Source organism: Conger conger, chromosome 1, assembly GCF_963514075.1.
Source record: "Conger conger chromosome 1, fConCon1.1, whole genome shotgun sequence".
Taxonomy (NCBI): Eukaryota; Metazoa; Chordata; class Actinopteri; order Anguilliformes; family Congridae; genus Conger; species Conger conger.
Window position 1 is genome coordinate 30,356,363 of NC_083760.1, and position 18,752 is coordinate 30,375,114.

At 41.4% G+C, this 18,752-nt stretch overlaps 1 protein-coding gene across 3 annotated transcripts in view; it reads right to left on the bottom strand.

The window, feature by feature from the left end:
* The window catches only part of LOC133132133 (alpha-(1,6)-fucosyltransferase), a 97,473-nt gene that overhangs the window by 71,703 nt on the left and 7,018 nt on the right, over nt 1-18,752 (bottom strand). For 2 of the 3 annotated variants that reach the window (XM_061247338.1, XM_061247329.1), the window contains exon 2: nt 3,750-3,801. The exons of the other annotated variant lie outside the window; for it this stretch is intronic. The gene's annotated coding sequence lies outside the window, so the exon portion shown is untranslated. The remainder of the gene's footprint in view (nt 1-3,749; nt 3,802-18,752) is intronic. 3 annotated transcript variants of the gene reach the window in all.

Below are 18,752 nucleotides of genomic sequence, written 5' to 3' on the forward strand. Positions count from 1 at the left end.
AACCCCCAACCAAGCCCGCATAGAGGGGAGTCAAAAGAAGTAGATTCATCGAGTCACCGCATGACATCATACAAAACTCTACATTTGGTGCAATGAAGAGTTCTCAACACTACAGTCAACACCCTTTTTACACGGACCATGCTGGTAAGACAATGTGAAAGGTCAATGCCGGCACCATACCAGCAAAACTCCATCTTGTACCTGTAACTGTTCTCTCGACTGAAATACCTCTCTCAGCTGCATAACTGAGTACTTGTCTGATAATCCTAGTTAAGCAGAAGGACCTGTGTTAACTCAATACAAAGGGCTTGATCCTCTGTTATTGGAATTAAAACAAAGCCACCAATCTTCTGATCAGCTTCAACGGAGATCTACGGTGACGGATTTTGTTTTCGACGCTCCGCACTCTGCGGGAGACAACGAGTAATCTTATCCTATACCCATGACTCAGAAGACCAAAAAGTAATTTTGGAGAGGGGCAAGAGGGTTTCCATTTAAATAATTTATTTGGTCACAGAAAAGACGAACGCCTACCACACTTCATGCTCTGACTAGCTGTCTCCACCTCGACAGAGAATGATGCACAATATCCACTTTCTCCGTCAATTACAGTAATTGTCTATTGTAGTAATTGCCTATAAGTAGGTGTCAGCATGCACACGGTTTAAGCACAGTGGTGAGAGCAACGTCACCCCCCCCTTTTTCTAGGGCAATAACCATTAAAAGACTTCATCAATTTAACGTGCCTGCTGACAATACGGGGCCTTTCAATAAAGATTAATCTGCTCTGCAATCATTTAAAAAAGAAAGGAAATAACTTCTAATTATGTGCATTTCATTCTTATACATCTAAGAAGCACGGCACAAAGGTCTGGCTTAACATTCATTTGCATGTTCCCAATGTTCAGGGGAAATTTATTAGATGTACTGTAAAAATACATACACACATCAGTTTTCTTTTGAGAAATTTTGAAAGAGGCACTGAAGACGAAATAGGCAGCCCAGGGACAGGCCTTACAATAAGCCACCCATGCTTCCTCTCGTTTAAGACAGGGGCATTCAATCTTATTCAGAGTGCACCAGTGTGGGCGCAGGATTTTGTTCCAAGCATACAGTAACACACCCGATTCTACTAATCAAGGTACTTAGCAAAGACTAGTGGTAGATAAGTACTTGGAACTGTACTTTCCTCTAGGGTCTTCAAGCACTTGTCCCTGGTTCTGATTTGCACTGTTTTGTTCATCGCTCTGGATAAGAGCGTCTGCCAAATGACTGTAATGTAGTAGAATCAGGTATGTAACAGCTTGGTTGGGACAAAAAAACCTGCACCCACACCGGCCCTTTCTGGATAAGATTGGGTACTCCTGGTAAAAGGAATGCTTAGCATTTTAATGGATTTAACATGTCACACATAGCCGAGGAATTCACAGAAAGGGTGAAAATGTGTGTGTGCCTGCCTGCCTGCGCGCGCGCATGTGTGTGTGTGTGTGTGTGGGGAGAGTTGGAGCATGCTAGGTGGCTGCATTTTCTTTTATAATTAACAGAGCCTACTGTAACTACTTTTAGCGAGAACATAGGAAAAGACAAGGCCCCTTTCGAGACTGATCCACATTTTCACATCCTGCTTCGGTGTTAAGTTCCCCTGAGAGGGGGACTGGCGGGCTCGGTTAAGCAGAGGCCGCGGGAGCATGGAGCTCAGTCCGTCCGGTGTGACATTACAGCTCCCCGCTCTTATGTCACGGCTACTTAACACACTTAAAAAAACAGGCCTGTCCAACTCATGAATGAGCCCCACACACAAGACCTCCCGGGTAACCAGAGCGGCTGAAAGAACAGTTACTGACTTACTGACCTACTGCGTGGCTGCCCTGCTCTCTCTGCCTTCATACTGTACACTTCAGAGTATTCGAGTTTAGTGTTGCATTTGGACTTGAATATCTTATTTCTATTACTTTTTTGCTAAATAAGACAAAATGAGGTGAGGCAGTTTTGCTAATTTCAAGATTTTTCCAGATTTTGGATTAGACAATAATTTAACTTAAAACTTAAAACAGGCTAATACATTCTACTTGAGAAAAATTGAGTCTATTACAAGGCTAAAACACTTGATAAGACTGACTTTTTTGTAGTCTATCGAGTCAGTCCAAATGACTGACTCCCTGTCTGTCTGTCTTCCTGCCTGACAGAGTAGTCACTAACTGATTTAAGGAAACCATTTGCCTTGCTCAATGTCTGTCTGAATGACTCTGTATTTTTATTCAGAATCTACCTGAATAACTGACTGTCTCTCTCCCTCTCCCTGCCTATCTGATTGAATAAAAGATTCATCCATCTGCCTTATCCATTCCTGTTAGGGACAAACTAAAATCAGTGACCCCACTTCCCTTCACTTCAGCTCATGTGCCTGTAGACCTGGCTATTATCTAAATGTTCACAAACTCTTAAAAGTATTGTTTGTGATTTACTTCATGCAAAGTATCTCATAGCACAGTTTTGGAAGTGTACAGATAGACCAAGTGTAAGTCAGTGGTTAAAGGGTTTGTCACAAACCTTAGCTCTGGAAAAATTCACCTTTGTAATTAGAAAGAAGGCAGCAGCTTACCAAAAGATATGGGGTTTATTTATTATATTGCTAGAGTGAACGCTTTGCTGTAACCTTGCTTGACCTAATATATTTAATCTTGATTGTGTAAGCATAGTGTACCTGCGTCGCATAAAATACTTGTGTCCCTTTGTTCATACATTGTTCGTACCTTTGTGTTGTGTTGCTATATGGTCGTTACAATGGTTGTTAAATAAAATGTATTTGTCAAAAACGTTCACAAATTCTTACCTATAGCGAACACTGCGCAGCTACGGTACCACACGGTTGGTTACAGACACTGCACTTGCAAATGCTCAGAAGGGAACAGAGCTGCACACTCTGTATGCCCTATATTCCAAATAATGTATTGGTTATGAACAATGGCGCGACCTCTTCTTGTGATTGGGGGAAGCCGGAGACTTTAGCACGGCAACACAAACACGGACTAGGGGAAAACCGAGAGGACAGGAGCGTGTGACACCTCAGAGAGCAACAAAGGCCAACAGATGTGGCACGTTTCTCACGGCATCACCCTGCTGGCAGTGTGGGGGCACGCCCCGGTCACAATTGGCTTATTGGGGTCACAGTGTTAGGTCGCAGCAGTGTGTGTTGATTGTGCCTTCGAGCACCTGCATTACAACCCAAAGCCAGAGGCGCCCCACTCGCTCCGAAGCCCCAAATGTCAAAATAAAACGACTACATCAACAAACACGACGCGGACACAAACAAGACATTGAAGAAATGGTTCCGTTTCCACCTATGACATGCATCTCCTGGTAGCAAAACCACTGTTGCCCCCTCCAAAACATACAAATACAATAAAAAACTGGGGAAAAAAGATGAGAAATATTAACTGAAAATGTTTTTTTCCCCCACAGCAAACACAGACAAACATCAACATCAACTTCTCAAACTGTCAGTTGGTATTTTGTTTATTGTGTAAAGCTAGTCTTCCTGTTTCTCATTTCTCATGAGTGTGCAGAGACAGAGTAGGGAGAAAACGGGGAGAGAGGAGGGAAACTGTATTTTGGACATTATGGCTTGGCATCGTCTCTTATCCTGATTTTACACCAAAAAACCCAATTCCTTAGCCAACGGTGAGGGGCTACTGTTGGGAGATTTAATGACTAAAGGACAATCACAAAAAAAAAAAAACCAGACAAACCTTTGTGATGAGCTGCTAAGGAGTCCAGGAGGTAGTCAACAGCGTGGCGTGTCTGAGGGAAAAATAAAAAAATAAATGAACTTCCTGCTCAGGCATGTAGGATGATGGGGGTGTACCATCATCCAAAGACCTCACAAGCAGCGGGAATGTTTTTGTGATAACTGTGGACATTTTTGATTTTTCATCAATGTTTCATTTATTTCTTTACAAAAACCACTAAGATAAGAAGAGGGAATGTCTTAAGGAAATAATGAAGCCAAAACATTATCGCAATGTTGGTCCCGGCATTTACTCGACAGTTGTCCTCATTTAGGCTCAGAGCTTAATGCAATTGCTCATTCAATCCCTGCTAAATGAAGGCTTGTGTTCTCCCACGTTGACAAAGGAATTCATGTAATGATATGACATGCTCACAATGCAATTTGGTATTCCAAACAACCAGAGAAGGAAAAATGAGGAATAAAAGGATGATAAACATAGATATAAAATGGTCTTTCTACATAAAGCGCTAGTGCTAATCACAAGATATACTTCTATACTCACATTGCCAATACAATAATGAAAAATGTACCCATTTCAGGCCTTCAATTATTAATAATAAGCAATATTTCAGTGTTATAATTAACTGCTTACTGATGAGGAACAATAGTGTGACAAACGAAAATAAGTAATTCAAATTATTGATATAAAAAAACTGAAATAAAAACAAAACAAAAAAAAAACAAAGCCAAATATTGAACAAACGTACAGCAATCCATCCTCTCAATACATCCTCCATCCATACACAACATATAACAGGGATTCAGGAGATTGGACACTTTGGAAATTACAGACAGAACCAAAATCTTGCCCCAATATTTTGAAAATCCCCCATTATTCTCATGTCAGAGTTATTAGAGATAAAATGGTCAGTTCAGATACAAATATTTCTCCAACCCTTTCTTCCAAACCAGAGCAGGCTGTTACAGATGGCAGCACTGTGCACACTAACAACAGAGGGGAACTAGCTACCAGCTGTTTCAAAAACCTAGTTTGAGCTGTTTTTTTCCAGCAGGGTCTAGATTAAAACCTGAACTACATATTATACAATTATTTCAATGTTTTTGTTGGTTGGGGTATGGCAATAAGATCAGAGGAAGAAAAGACAATGATATTACGTGAAACAAGGACACATAGCCAGTCATTTCCATTAGGAATCATGCCCAGTGGCAAGCTTAAGGTGCATGTGCATAGACAAGGCAACCATTGACCACAGAAGAAGGGAATTCAAAAAAGAAACTTGCATAAAGGGAAGCTTACTGGCAGTACACACTGGGTACTGTATTGAACTGTCGTATTGTATTGAATGAATAAGCATTGAAATCACATTGTTGTTAAACTGAACGAGGACACTAAAATGAAAATCTAATCATAGCGAGGAAGGTTTGGCTGCAAACTTTCTTTATATTTCAAAGCCAATACACCAAACAAAAGAATGGTTTTGGGAAAGGATCTTTTTAATATACTGGGATTATTTAAACACATAAACATATAATAATAATCTATATAAAAACACAAACTCACACACATACATCTATTCAGGAAACATCTTTGTTGACATCGTGTTGACATCTTTCTACGAGAAGCGCACCCAATGGTCAAGATAAATTGGGGCTAGCCAGCAGCAGTAGCTGGAAGTGAACGATTGCAAGCAAACATGCAAACAAAGGTTCAAAAGAGCAAGACTGAACTAGACGCATCACAACATCCTGTGGTCGTGACCACCGTCTCACAAGACAAGCAACTTTTCTCATGATACAGACGCCACATCGCCAATGAAATAATGAAAAATGTCCCCCTTTCAGGCATTCAATTATTAAAAATAAGCAATATTTCAAACAAATGAGCAGTTTTATAATTAAATGTTTACTGAAGAGGAACACAATCAGTTACAGGTAGTGATAAGGTGTAGCTATTGATATAAAAACTGAAAAAAGGGGGAAAAACTAAAAAAAAAAGAAAAAAGAACGCAACCGAGTAGCTTTCAAACACATTGCAATCCGTCCTCTTGAACTGACGATTAATGTATCAGAGAGATACACAGTGTCGTGATGGGATTTGCCATCCAATTTTGGTCACAGCATTTCCTCAGGGTAGGGGCGGATGGGGGTTGTTTTTGCGAGACTGCACTCCCAGTTGGTTTGTTTATTTTTTAGCTTCCCGCTCTGCACCCCCCCGGGTGTGTGTGTGTGTGGGGGGGTATGTGGTGCCCTGGCAAAGTTCCAGTCGAAGCCGTTAGCTCAGTTCCTGCTCTCCCCGCCTCTCATGTAGGCCTAAACCTGCAGCCCTCTGGGGCCAGACGCACCTCTGACCGGGTCGGACATCCCTCCCAGTCAAGGCAGGCTCGGAGACCGGTCCCTTCCGATTTGTGCAACCCCCGCATCGCACGTTCAGGTGGCTGACAAGTCAGCCGACTCCAGCCAGCCGCCACCGCAGAAGTGTTAAATTCCATCGATTTTACAGAACCCTGTGCCACCGCGTCTCTGCGACTGACATTGCGTTTAATTATTTGTTGTTCACTCTACTATTTTATGTTGTACAGTTCTACGATGTGCTGTATAGCATTCCTTTCAGTTGTACCATGTTATATTTTGTTGTCATATTAAATGGTGTTGCCCTGTGATGTATAGGGCTGTTTTGTGCAAGACTGCACTCTGGTACACAGGTCTGTGGGTCCGGCATATATTATCCTGTCAATAACAGGGCTGCGCTGTGCTTTACTGTACCGTGTTCCTCTATGCTGTTGCCAACAGCCTCCCCTTGCAGGCAGGTAGCTTCTTGCCATCGACACGCTGGAGAAATATCACCACAGCTGGGGCTCATATACAGGGAGTGAGACTGATGATCCAAGAAATAGCCGATGGACAGATTAGCAGATAATGAGGCTACCTTAAATGTGTGGTGTCGGAGGGTGTTTAAAATCATAATGTAAATGAACTCGACATGGCTCAGGCAGTAAGAGCAGTCGCCTGGCAGTCGGAGGGTTGCCGGTTCGATCCCCCGCCCGGGCTGCGTCAAAGTGTCCCTGAGCAAGACACCTAACCCCCAAATGCTCCCGACGAGCTGGCTGGTGCCTTGCATGGCAGCCAATCGCCGTCGGTGTGTGAGTGTGTGTGTGAATGGGTGAATGAGAAGCATCAATTGTACAGCGCTTTGGATAAAGGTGCTATATAAATGCCAACCATTTACCATTTAACTCGGTGTTCCTCTACAAATACTTTCCCCCTCTATAGGTACTTTCCCCCTACGTCGTGATCCTGGGGAAATATATTTTATTATATTATTATATTTTGTATACATGTTTATTTCACCAACTAGGCTAGCTACATTGAATTCAATGAGACTGTGCTAACACACAACCAAAACTCCCGGTATAACATGAAACGAGAAATTTTTTTGTAATATCTAAAACAAACTAAAATGTCTACTGATTAGGTTACATCGGTACCCAGAATGAGCGAGATTAGCTAGATTCTACTGGCAGCATGGCCTCTCATATCTCTAGCTAGCCTAGTTGGTGAAATAAACATGGAATAAACAAGTGAGACTACTGAGAGCCCAAGGTTTTAAACTATACATGTACAATGGGCTCCACAATTATTTCCACCCTTAACACAAATGGAGAAAAAAGGCTGGATATAATAAACATGGATAATGATCTATATTTTATGTACAAACATACGGAAAAACAATATACTTTTATTTCAATACACACATTATTATTGTAAAGAAAATCACGCAAAAGTGAAATTGGCAATACAAATTTACTTAATTTATTTAATCTCAGACTAAAGGAACTATATTGTGTAATTTCATCGCTCCCTGTTTCTAAATATAAAAATGAGGTAACAAGCTTGCAAAATCTTTGTCAACCAACAGCATGGGAAAATCCAAACAATTCAGAAGGCAGCAAAGGTAATTGACCATCACCCCATTCGGGTAATGAGTACAAAAAAATCATAAATTACACTTAGTACTGTAAGAGCAATAATAAAAAGGTGTAAAACATATGGCATAATGCAGTACCAGGGAATTCTGGCAGAAAATCTGGTTGCCTCTGCCAGAAAGCTTAGACTTGGGCATAGGTAGATTGTCCAGCAGAGCAATGACTCCAAGTATACATCAAAATCCACATAGAAATGTAGATACAACAACCATGTTCTGCAATGGCCATCTCACTCTCCAGACTTAAATCCCATGAAAAACATGTGGTCTGAACTGAAGAGGGGGGTATTCCAAATGATCCTGAAAAATTCTGCATGGAGCAATGGTCAAGATTATGCAAAATGATAGAAAAAAACTCATGGCTGCCATCTTTGCCAGGGGTGTTTGCACAAAGTATTAAACCATGGCTGCCAATAATTATGGAACCTGTTTTTCGAGGAAATCCATTTTTTATTTGAATAAGGTAAAACTTACTTGATTTCATTGAATCATTAACAAAGCACACTACACAACAGTGCCAATAATTATGGAGCCCACAGCTCCATAATTATTGCTACATAATGGAATTTTGAGGAGTGTGAGACATCCGCATTTACCAACATGCTAGTTTTCGTAGTGTGTCTATTAGGTTTTCCATTATACTATTAGCATAAAGCTAATGTTTAATCAGACATAGTACAAAAACAAGTCTGGGTTTTTCAAATACTGCTGTGCAGTTCACAATAAAACGTATTTTGGACATTGGTATAGATTTTTCTGTTTTTGTTCTTTGTCTTCATCATCTTCTTTTACTATTGCTTTCAATGGGAGCAGCTGCAGTGTGCCCCAAAACAGGGCAAGGCATTCCCAAAGATGCTTCAATGGCATATAAGCACTGATATATGTAGATCACAACCAACATCACTCCATAGCCAGTTGGAGACAAGCTTGTACTGTATATTGTGGCTCGAACTTTAAAAAAAAAGAAGAAGTTTTTCAATGACAGAATGGAATGAATACACGCAGTGAGCACTTTATTAGGTGTTTATTAGACATTTTTTTTAGACTTCTACTGCTGTAGCCCATCCACTTAAGAGTTATGATGCGTTGTGTGTTCAGAGATGCTCTTCTGCATACCACTGTTGTAATGTGTGGTTATTTGTGTTACTGTCACCTTCTTGTCAGTTTTGACCAGTCTGGCCATTCTCCTCTGACGTCTCTCATTAACAAGGTGTTTCTGTCTGCAGAACTTCTGCTCACTGGATTTTTGTTGTTTTTTGCATCATTATTTGCAAACTCTAGAGAATAGTGTGTGTGAAAATCCCAGGAGATCAGCAGTTTCTGAGATACTCAACCACCCTGTCTGCCGCCAACAAGCACACCACGGTCAAAGTCACTTAGATCAAATTTCTTCCCCCATTTGGACAGTTGATGGGAACATTAACTGAAGCTCCTGACCCGTATCTACATGATTGTATACATTGCACTGCTGCCACACAATTGGCTAATTAGATAATCGCATGAATGAGTAGGTGTAATAAAGTAAGAATTTTCCTCATAAAGTGCTCGGTGAGTGTATGTAGATCACAACGAACAACACTCCATAGGCAGTTGGCTCGAACATCCAAAAAAAAGAAATAATAATGATAATAATTTCAATGACTGAATGGAATGTATACTATATACTTTTGACAGAAAAGACAAAAATCCTCTTTACCTTGATCCCATTTTGTAAAGTAAGTCTTACGTTTGCACCCAGTCGGCTAGCTGGCTATTTTAGTCACAATTAGAGCTTTTACAGTCTGTGACTGATTTTGTTGTCGTCATGCCCCTTAGTTGTCATGCACCTGGATTGGGCACAACCAATCAGATTACAGTGCATGCCAAGAAAGGTATATTTCATTGTATAGACTACAGAAGTCTACAGCCATAACCATGGGCCCAGCTTCCCTGAAGGAGCTCAGCACTGGAGAAATCCAATCAGGTGAATCCCCCGAGATCCCTGCCAATCCTCTCAGCGAAACGGAAATCCCTCTCAGTGGCAAGCCTGACAGACCAGCTGACCCTGTCCACCTATGGTTACATACTATACCAACACAGAGGGCAGTGTGGTAGAGTCCTGCAGTCATCACTTTGCCCAATAAATGTTGGTGATCCTACTACTCAGCATTTAACTGCCATTAAAACTGATTTCATAATCTGGCTTAAATCGATTGTGGATTAAGTGTGTTTATTTTGGCAATATTTACCAGCACAACTGCATTAAATTAATCTAGCTGGTACACATTTACTGCCTTTGTATTCACTGGATGTTACACAGGCTTAAAATAACATAAAACTAGCCCGCAGCAGAGTGAGAGTCTAATTCAGACTAATACGGGGTAGTCTTTATTCTGTAAATGAGGACAAACTTTATCTCTTAAGTGTGTTTGTTTTGGCAACATCTGTCTCTGTGATGGTCTATGAATTTCCGTACAGCCGCTACACATTGTTGTGCAAAATATACATGTTAGTTTGTATTATGATGGTTAAGGAGCAGCTGGCAACTAGTTAATTGACAGCACCTGCTGAATTAATGGAGTGGAGGTTGTGCATTTCCATCCAATATCAAAGCAGCAGAGTACAATGATTTAATGGTTTGTGCATTTAGTTCAGTATCCAATGCTACAGTAAACTCTGCAAGCTCAGAAATTCCCAATTTATTGGCCAGGGCTCCATTGAAAAATGGATTTCTATTTAATGGAACTCTGGTGACTCATTAAAGAATGAATACAAAAGGCAATTTATGTAGTTATCAATTCTTTCATAAATTTTGACCCTTATTTAGCCTAAATTATATGTGTTACCATCAATTAATGTACTATCCTAACTGGGTTATCCCAGGGGTAACGACAGCTAGAGTGGAGTATTAATATCGTAGGTGAAGGTGTTTTGGGAGAAAGGCCTTTTGCTTACAATTGTTTAGAATTTGCAAACCTTTCAAGGTTGCGGTCAGCCAAGTGGCAAAATAAAATAGGCTGCAGCCACTAAGCAAACTGTGTCCATTTAAAAAAAAATTCAGGAAAAATTCAGGCTTGTTTGTTTTTGAACTCAAGGAACAACACTAGTAATTAGAAGTATTGGCAGCATTGGCTTTTACTGGACAAATTAGCAAAACTGTCACAGTTCTTCACACATTGTAAATACATTGAGTATTAACCAAACAAACACATTTTCTTGTGTGTCAGGGTGGCTCAAGTGTCGGTCCCAGGGGATGCATTTCTCCCCACTTCCCAGAGCTCAACAGGATGGGCTGGTGTGTCGGGGCTTGGCTCTAAAGAACTTTGAAATGGAGATACAGCATACATCTGCTCTTGATTGGAGGCTTTGGGACTGCGAGGTGAACTCCAATGTACTCCACCTGGTTATGAGCACGATGAAACAAGAAACAATCACCTTTCTGAACCGTGGGAGTTTGAGTTTGCGTGGTAGATGGAAATGCTTGAGAGCAGATACACAAGAGAACAGAAGAATCACTGAAGTATTAAGGTTCCTCATGTTCGGGGATTGACCCGCCAGAAAGCTGCCGAATGTAGACCCAAGACTCCAACCAAAATAGTCAGCCATCTTTTCTCTCTACCCAAAAGTCAGCCATCTTCTCTATCTTTCAATCCATCTTCAGAAACCCAATTCCACATCCATATCACTTCATTGAATTGCATATTACAAACTTTTTCCCCCCCCACTCTTACAGAACACATCAGCAAACCACTTTAAGATAGTGGCTGATTGTAAACGGTGCAAGGCAAAATTTACGGTGATTGACTGCATTGTTTTCTCAGTAAATGTTCTCAAAAAGCACTCAACCTTGGTGTGGTTCATGCCTTCTGAATGGTTCCTGTACATTGCAATTTCTTAGTTACAAATCACCTCTAGGAGATCTGATTTGAATGCATTTCAGTCAAACATTTGTATCAAACTTTTCACAGATACATCTTTACAGCAGAAATACAAAAAACGGGGAAAAAAAAAAAAACCCAATCCAAATACAGATATGCATTAATAACATTATTAATGCAAGGCATGAAGTCAGTGACCGATATATCAAGTGTGCAGTTGTACCTTTTGGTTTGGGAGGCTTGCAAATTTGAGCAAGGGATTTAATTTGAATGTGAAAAGAAGAGCAAAGAAGTAAAGTAACAGGGGAAGAGGGAGGAGGTTGTGTCCAAAATGCATGCAAAAGGTGTAATTGCATGTGACAGGATGTGGTTATTTGCTTTCAGTTTCTTTTGAGCCAGTGCAAATAGAGATTATACCAAATCTAAATGCCCACACATTTGTTTAATAGTCTCAGAGCCTCAAGAACTTTATCAAACTGTTGCAATAAACCCATTTGTCTGGCTTAGGATCAACTGTCAACATATTTTTCTCACACAAGAAACCTTGTATGTCAAGCTGGGGCCTGGACAGTGTCAGGAGTTATGTGAAGGTGAAACATTGCCTGGGAAGAAACGCTAAAGAACTAAATCCACAAAAAACAGTACGGCTCCTCAGTCAATATGGGGAAAAGGTAAGACTAAAAGAACAATGGGCTTCTATGGCATTCAGGCTTTGAAGACTAAAAATAGCAGGTGCCCGAATCACACAGTGGCTTCAGCAGTTACATCCTCTCAAGCTTTGACAGTTATATTGTACAGCATGACACCACCCCCTCCAGCAGACTCTTCTGGATTCCAGGCAGGGTCAGGCCAGGTACAGTAGTCTGCCCTTGACTGCATTTACATTCAGCCTAATAATCATCTGTTATTAGTCATAATGAGCACTCATTTGGAATAAAGAGGCCTCATATAAACACTTCTATCACAGAACGAGCCCATTCCGAATGGAAATGTCATCTTCAATGGAAGGGTGGCTGTGTTACCTAGGGACTAAAATGACTCGGTCAATCAGAATACCTTTTTGTCCGCACACGTGTCCAATTGACTCATTTAGACACAAGGCAGGTGAACAATGTTTATGAAATAAATTTTGAGAGACGTGGAAATGGCCTTGATGGTTTTAAAGATCAGAAGATTGAACTTTCTGTTCAAAGTCATGTCAGAAAAGATGAAGAAGCTGGGTCCTGCAGAATGATTGGCCAGATAATGACAGCTGGAAAGTGCGGTAAATAAAATGTGTAAAAATTACTACAAGTTTAACAAAAAGAATGGCACAAGAGCCATCTTTCCTCATTATAAGCACCAGGTTGTCTAACCATTCGATTGTTATCTTCCAGGGATCCCCATAGGCCCTCCAGCAGCACAGTTAAGTGACTAATTGTACAACTGAGTTCCCATTTGATACATTCATACATACACGTTGTTGATCTAATATGGGGAGTATATTCCATTTGCCTAATTTGCGTTCTCGACTTCCCAGTCTTTACTTTTTCTTTCATCAATTTCTCTCCTCTCCCGATGGGTGCAGCTAGTGGCAAGAAAAGGATAAAAGAAGGTTTTTGTTTTAGCCCAGCACTAAGACACCTGATTCTACTTAAACTCTTGACTGAAGACCATGATTAGTTCATTAGTTGAATCATGAATACATTTTCTTATTAAAATTTTTTTTGTGGAAGTTAAATGTTATATAACTAATCTTGTTTAATGACGGCATTTCAGCTTCTAACAAAACCAACAAAAACATGCCCCTGTACAACATTTTAAAATACTGCATGTCCACGGTAGTAAGACGTGTCGCTTGTAAACATCACTGTCAATCATCATCTGTGCTTAATTAGTGGGAATTACTTTATCAATTTAAGATTATTTAGGTGGTGTAAATTAGATAATAAATGAGAGAAGGGTTTTGAGAAAGAGGCTACCGTGACCTCTATCTGGCGGAGGACTGAAGTACAATGCAGGAAAACAAAGGGAGACAATTTGGCCTCATTATGAAATCACAGAAGAGGTTATGGGACGTAGCAGCTTCCGCATAGCTTCAAGGCGAAGTGGGAAGTTGCAGCTTCAAAATAAGTTTTTTGAGATGTTATTAGGATATGTAAATAGGTACCTTAAGTGGCTCGTCTAATTCAGCAGTCATATAAACAGTTTATTGGAAATATAAATTTGGAATGAATTCATCTGGGATGACCAAATATTCGGCATGTAAACATATTCACCATGAACTCTGGTCTGGTCGCACTTTGCTTTGTACTTTTGTTTGCATTCCTACTTGATCGACACAGTTTTGTTTGTACTGTTTGGTTGACTTAATTCTATGCAGTCCCTGAGGTTATTTGCATTAGTGGGTCTTAGTGCTCAGTTAGGAAATCTCTGGGCTATAGTCTTGACACTGCGGGACTTCATAATGAGAGAAATTTACTTATTTTTGTTTGCGGAAATGTGCATGCAGGATTACTTTTTGCCACTGGTCACATTTTCCATAACAGCGAAACTTCCACACACTGTTGTGGAGTTGCCTGAAGGACTGTCAGGCTCTGTTGCAGTGCCTGCTATGTGGGGAAACAATAGAAACACATTGCTGGCAAACAGTAGGAGACTTGCAGCACATTTATTTATAGTACAGTATTCATAGTCTTTATTGCGGTTACTCATTTCACTTCCAATAGCAACGGCACTTCCTAATTACCAATAAAATAGTGAAATAATCTTTCATAGCTGATTGTATCTTTTTTTTATATCCCTCAGTCTTAAATACCACGAAGGAGCCAACACTCCCGTCTGTCTGCCTAAATATCGAACACAGTTTATTTCTCATTATGCTGTTTTTTTCTGTCCTTGTCTTTGGAGTGCCCAAGACTCCCTCTCAAGGTTAACTCTGGACTAGAATATCTTTGGAAAAACATTGTGAGGAGGTAGAGGTGCTTGCGTGCATTTCAGGTCGTCTTCCTTAGCAGCTCAGGCTAATTGCCTTAAACCCTCCCATGGGACCCATTAGGGACTTCCAGAAGTTTCTTGCTAATTTTTTTCCTGGTCATACAAGGCCCAGCTCTATTCAGCAGTTCAAATGAAAGGACAAGGCCCCATTGGATGCAGAGAAGGTTCTCCACACTTCTCTCCAGTGCCCCAGGGATCAAGCCTCATGGTTTGTGCCAGCGAAACTGTATGAAAACATGGCATGATTTCCCCAAAAAAAGGAGCGTGTGACAGACATTTTTCATATTGTCAAAGGTCTGGTTATCTTGGTTGGTGATCTGATCCCCACCCACATCCCAGCCCACAACCAGTAGCTGAAAAGGGAGGAAGCAGGACTGGCCAAGGGCATTCAGAGTTACATTACATATCAGCATCATTATAACCACTCAGGAAATCTTAATCCTTAATCTTGACCATTGTGGCATACCCACCACTTTAGGCATCCAACGGAATGAACTTGAACCCAAAATAATGGAAATTATATATACTCGTAACTATGCTATGCTCTGAAAAAAAGAAAAAAAGTTCAAATATTATGGGGATATGAAACCTTTCAGAGGTAGCTCTGCTTCACCACTGGCTCTCACATATACAGGGTTAAGGCATCACATGGAAGCACATGTGGTATCCGTGGCATCACATGAAACTAATGAAAATGAGCATGAACAGCACCATTTGTTTGGTCATGGGACCAAGGTGCTGTTTTCCTTCACACTTGACCATGGCTTGCTGTGAGTGAAATCATGTTATAACCCCCCCCCCCCCCAATGTATTACAGCCGCACTATAAAACTGCAAACCTGGTAAACGTGGTTAAGGGTTCCCCCCTGCAGTGGTTATTTTGAGAAACGAAGCTCATGCATTAACAGACACAGGAAATGTAAGTAACAGCGTTTTGGTGGTATCTGATGGTAATTCTGTTGTTGATAGCAATTCAAGAACAAACGTACAGGATCATACAATGCATGTACCTCCAAGGGAAATGATTTGAATAAAACAGGAACATTTGTGAAAAGGAAGACTTTTTATCTGTTGAAACCAATGTTTTTTTATGGGTATACCACGTGGAAATAAATACATTTTCAGAATAGCTTCCTCAGGATGTTACACTTATGTCGCTTCCTTACAAATGAATGAGGCTCATCAATTTTCAATGGGGAAGTTTCTAGAATAAAGGTTCAAAAATGATACTGGTCTGACAAGTACCATTCATTCCCAACAGCTCAGAGTCAACATCTGGTTGAAATTCATAAGTGGCAGAAGTGGCAATTCTTGTGATAGAGAAATTCTTTGGAACGGTCTGTAGATGGCCCCCTGTTGTTTATCTGAAGGAGCTTGGTACGCTGCTGGAGTTGGGGGGGTCTGATTCAGACACAGCATGACCATCCTCTCCACGAGCTTCCGCTAAACATACATCGCGGCCTGATTTCAGACGATGGCGACACATTCTGCGTCATGTGATTCAACCCCCCCCCCCCAAAAGAAAAGAGAATGCTGATGCGGAAACTTTAGTCTCCCAAGAAAGGCGAAAACTCGCCCATTCTAAAGAGTGTTGCTGTGTCTTTATCAAGTGAAATCTGCTCGGAGATTGTAATTTTCTATCTCGCAGATAGTTCGGGAGGTGGCAGCTGCGGTCACGGCAGATGATTTGCCTACTGAAGGTTAGCGATTGGGAGCAGAAAACTTAGATTGAATTCCGTGGGTGTGGCTTGTGGATTGACAAGAGGCGCATCACACAAGCTAAACGACAAAAGGTCAGACAGCCGGCCCAAACGGGCAGAGCAGTGACTGGTTAACGATAAAAAGGCTTCGCTTTTATCAAATCAAGCCTGTTCAACTCAGTCATGCTTTTTATGAAATCACTTGCACTTTTACCCACTAAATTTTTATCACTTAACTGCTGATTTATCAATGCACTTGCTGACTGTCAAGGGCCCTCAAAAAATATTAGAACATTTTATAAGGTTTTCTGGTGTGACAGGGCCCAATGTGCGATCTCTCCATAGGGCCCAAAATCCCTGCCAGCCCCCCTGTACCAGGTTATTGTTTTGAAAACTGGATATGAAAAAGATGACACTGTGTATAAATATACATATTAAACTACTGTGAATAGGCCCCAGAGAACATTATTCTGGGAGCTAGGGAAAGGACTTTCATTGAGCGGACAATGTCTTTCTTGGACAAGGATCCCGTCTACGTGATTATCCTCTTGCTTGGTAAATATCCGTCTGCGTACGACGCGTCCGACAACTTTGTCCGTTTCGTGTTCAGGACAGCCGTCAATAAAACGTACTGAAGTTTCTCCGCCTCCAGGGGTTGCCGTGGAAAGTTTCCCAAAGCAGCTTGTCTGATTGGCTGCTACGAGGGAGAGCCCCGCGCACTTGTGACATTACAGTGCCGCGTCCTCTTGAACTACCTGCAGAAAGCCCTCTCAAGTTGTTAGTGTGGCTATATCACAGCCAGGATTCTGCCATGTGGCACTTGATATGGGGGCCTTGTCAGACCCTCGCAGCCCGAGCAGGCAGTGTGCACTGCTGCCCAGCTCAGTGCCAGCAGCACTAATGCTCCTCTCAGTCACCATCTGGAGGGCTGTCATGGAGGCCACAGTTATTAGCATTACTAATACACTCCGCTCACATGTGGAATTTACTCTGACGAGCAGCTTAGGTGAGAACTGTCGCTTCTTTGGCAAACAGCACTGAGGAGAGTCAGAAGGTTAGCACGGGGGGGAGATTAGCTCAGGTGGTAAGAGCGGTCGTGTTTGGTTGGAAGGTTGCCGGTACAATCCCCACCCTGGGTGTGTCAAAGTGTCCTTGAGCGAGACACCTAACCCCTGATTGCTGCCTTGCATGGCTGCCTATCGCCGTTGGTATGCGATATGTGTGTCTGGACGGGTGAATGAGATTGTAAAGCGCTTTGGATAAAAGCACTATATACACTCAGTGAGCACTTCATTAGGTTTGTATTTTACTTCTTTTTTAGACTTCTACTGCTGTAGCCTATCCACATACAGTTATGATGCATTGTGTGTTCAGAGATGCAATTCTGTATACTACTGTTGTAATGTGTGGTTATTTGCATTATTGTCACCTTCCTGTGAGCTTTGACCAGTCTGGCCATTCTCCTCTGATGTCTCTCATTAACAAGGTGTTTCTGTCTACTGCTCACTGGATTTTTTTTTTTTCTTTTGCACAATTCTTTTCACACTACCCTATCTGCCACCAACAATCATTCCATGGTCAAAGTCACTTAGATCACATATTTTCCCCATTCTGGTCCGATTACCTGAAGCTCCTGACCAGTATCTACACAATTGTATGCATTGCATTGCTGTCACACAATTGCCTGATTAGATAATCACATGAGTAGGTAGGTGTGATAAAGTAAAAATGTAAAGTAAAGTGCTCGATAAGTGCAAATGCAGTCCATTTACCATTACAAATGGTAATGGTAAAAGCCAAAATACATTTATACATTAATATATACTGGCTGTCACATATTTATATACAGATTGTACAGGCACTATTGCATTACTAATACACAGTGCTCACCAACTGTATGGTATTTACTCTGACCTTTACCCATACCAGCAGCTTTGGTAAGAGCAAAAGGTACAGAGAAGAGTTGGTAACAGGCAAAATACATGTATATATTCATTTTAACTGGCCATTACATATTTACATCAGGGTGGGATATATTAGGCAGCAAGTGAACAGTGAGTTTTTGAAGTTGAGATGTTGGAAGCAGGAAAAATGGGAAAGCGTAAGGATCTGAGCGACTTTGACAAGGGCCAAATTGTGATGGCTTGACGACTGGGGCAGCTTCTCCAAAAGCATCTCCAAAACGGCAGGTCTTGTGGGGTGTTCCCGGTAGGCAGTGGTTAGTACCTACCAATAGTGGTCCAAGGAAGGACGACCGATGAACCAGCAACAGGGTCATGGGTGCCCAAGGCTCATTGATGTGTGTGGGATGCAAAGGCTAGCTCGTCTGGTCCAATCACACAGAAGAGCTACTGCAGCACAAATTGCTGAAAAAGTTCATGCTGGCTACGGTAGAAAGGAGTCAGAACACACAGTGTATCGCATGCTGAGCCCTGTCCACTGCTGAAAGGGCATACAATGGCCGCCAGAACTGGACCATGGAGCAAT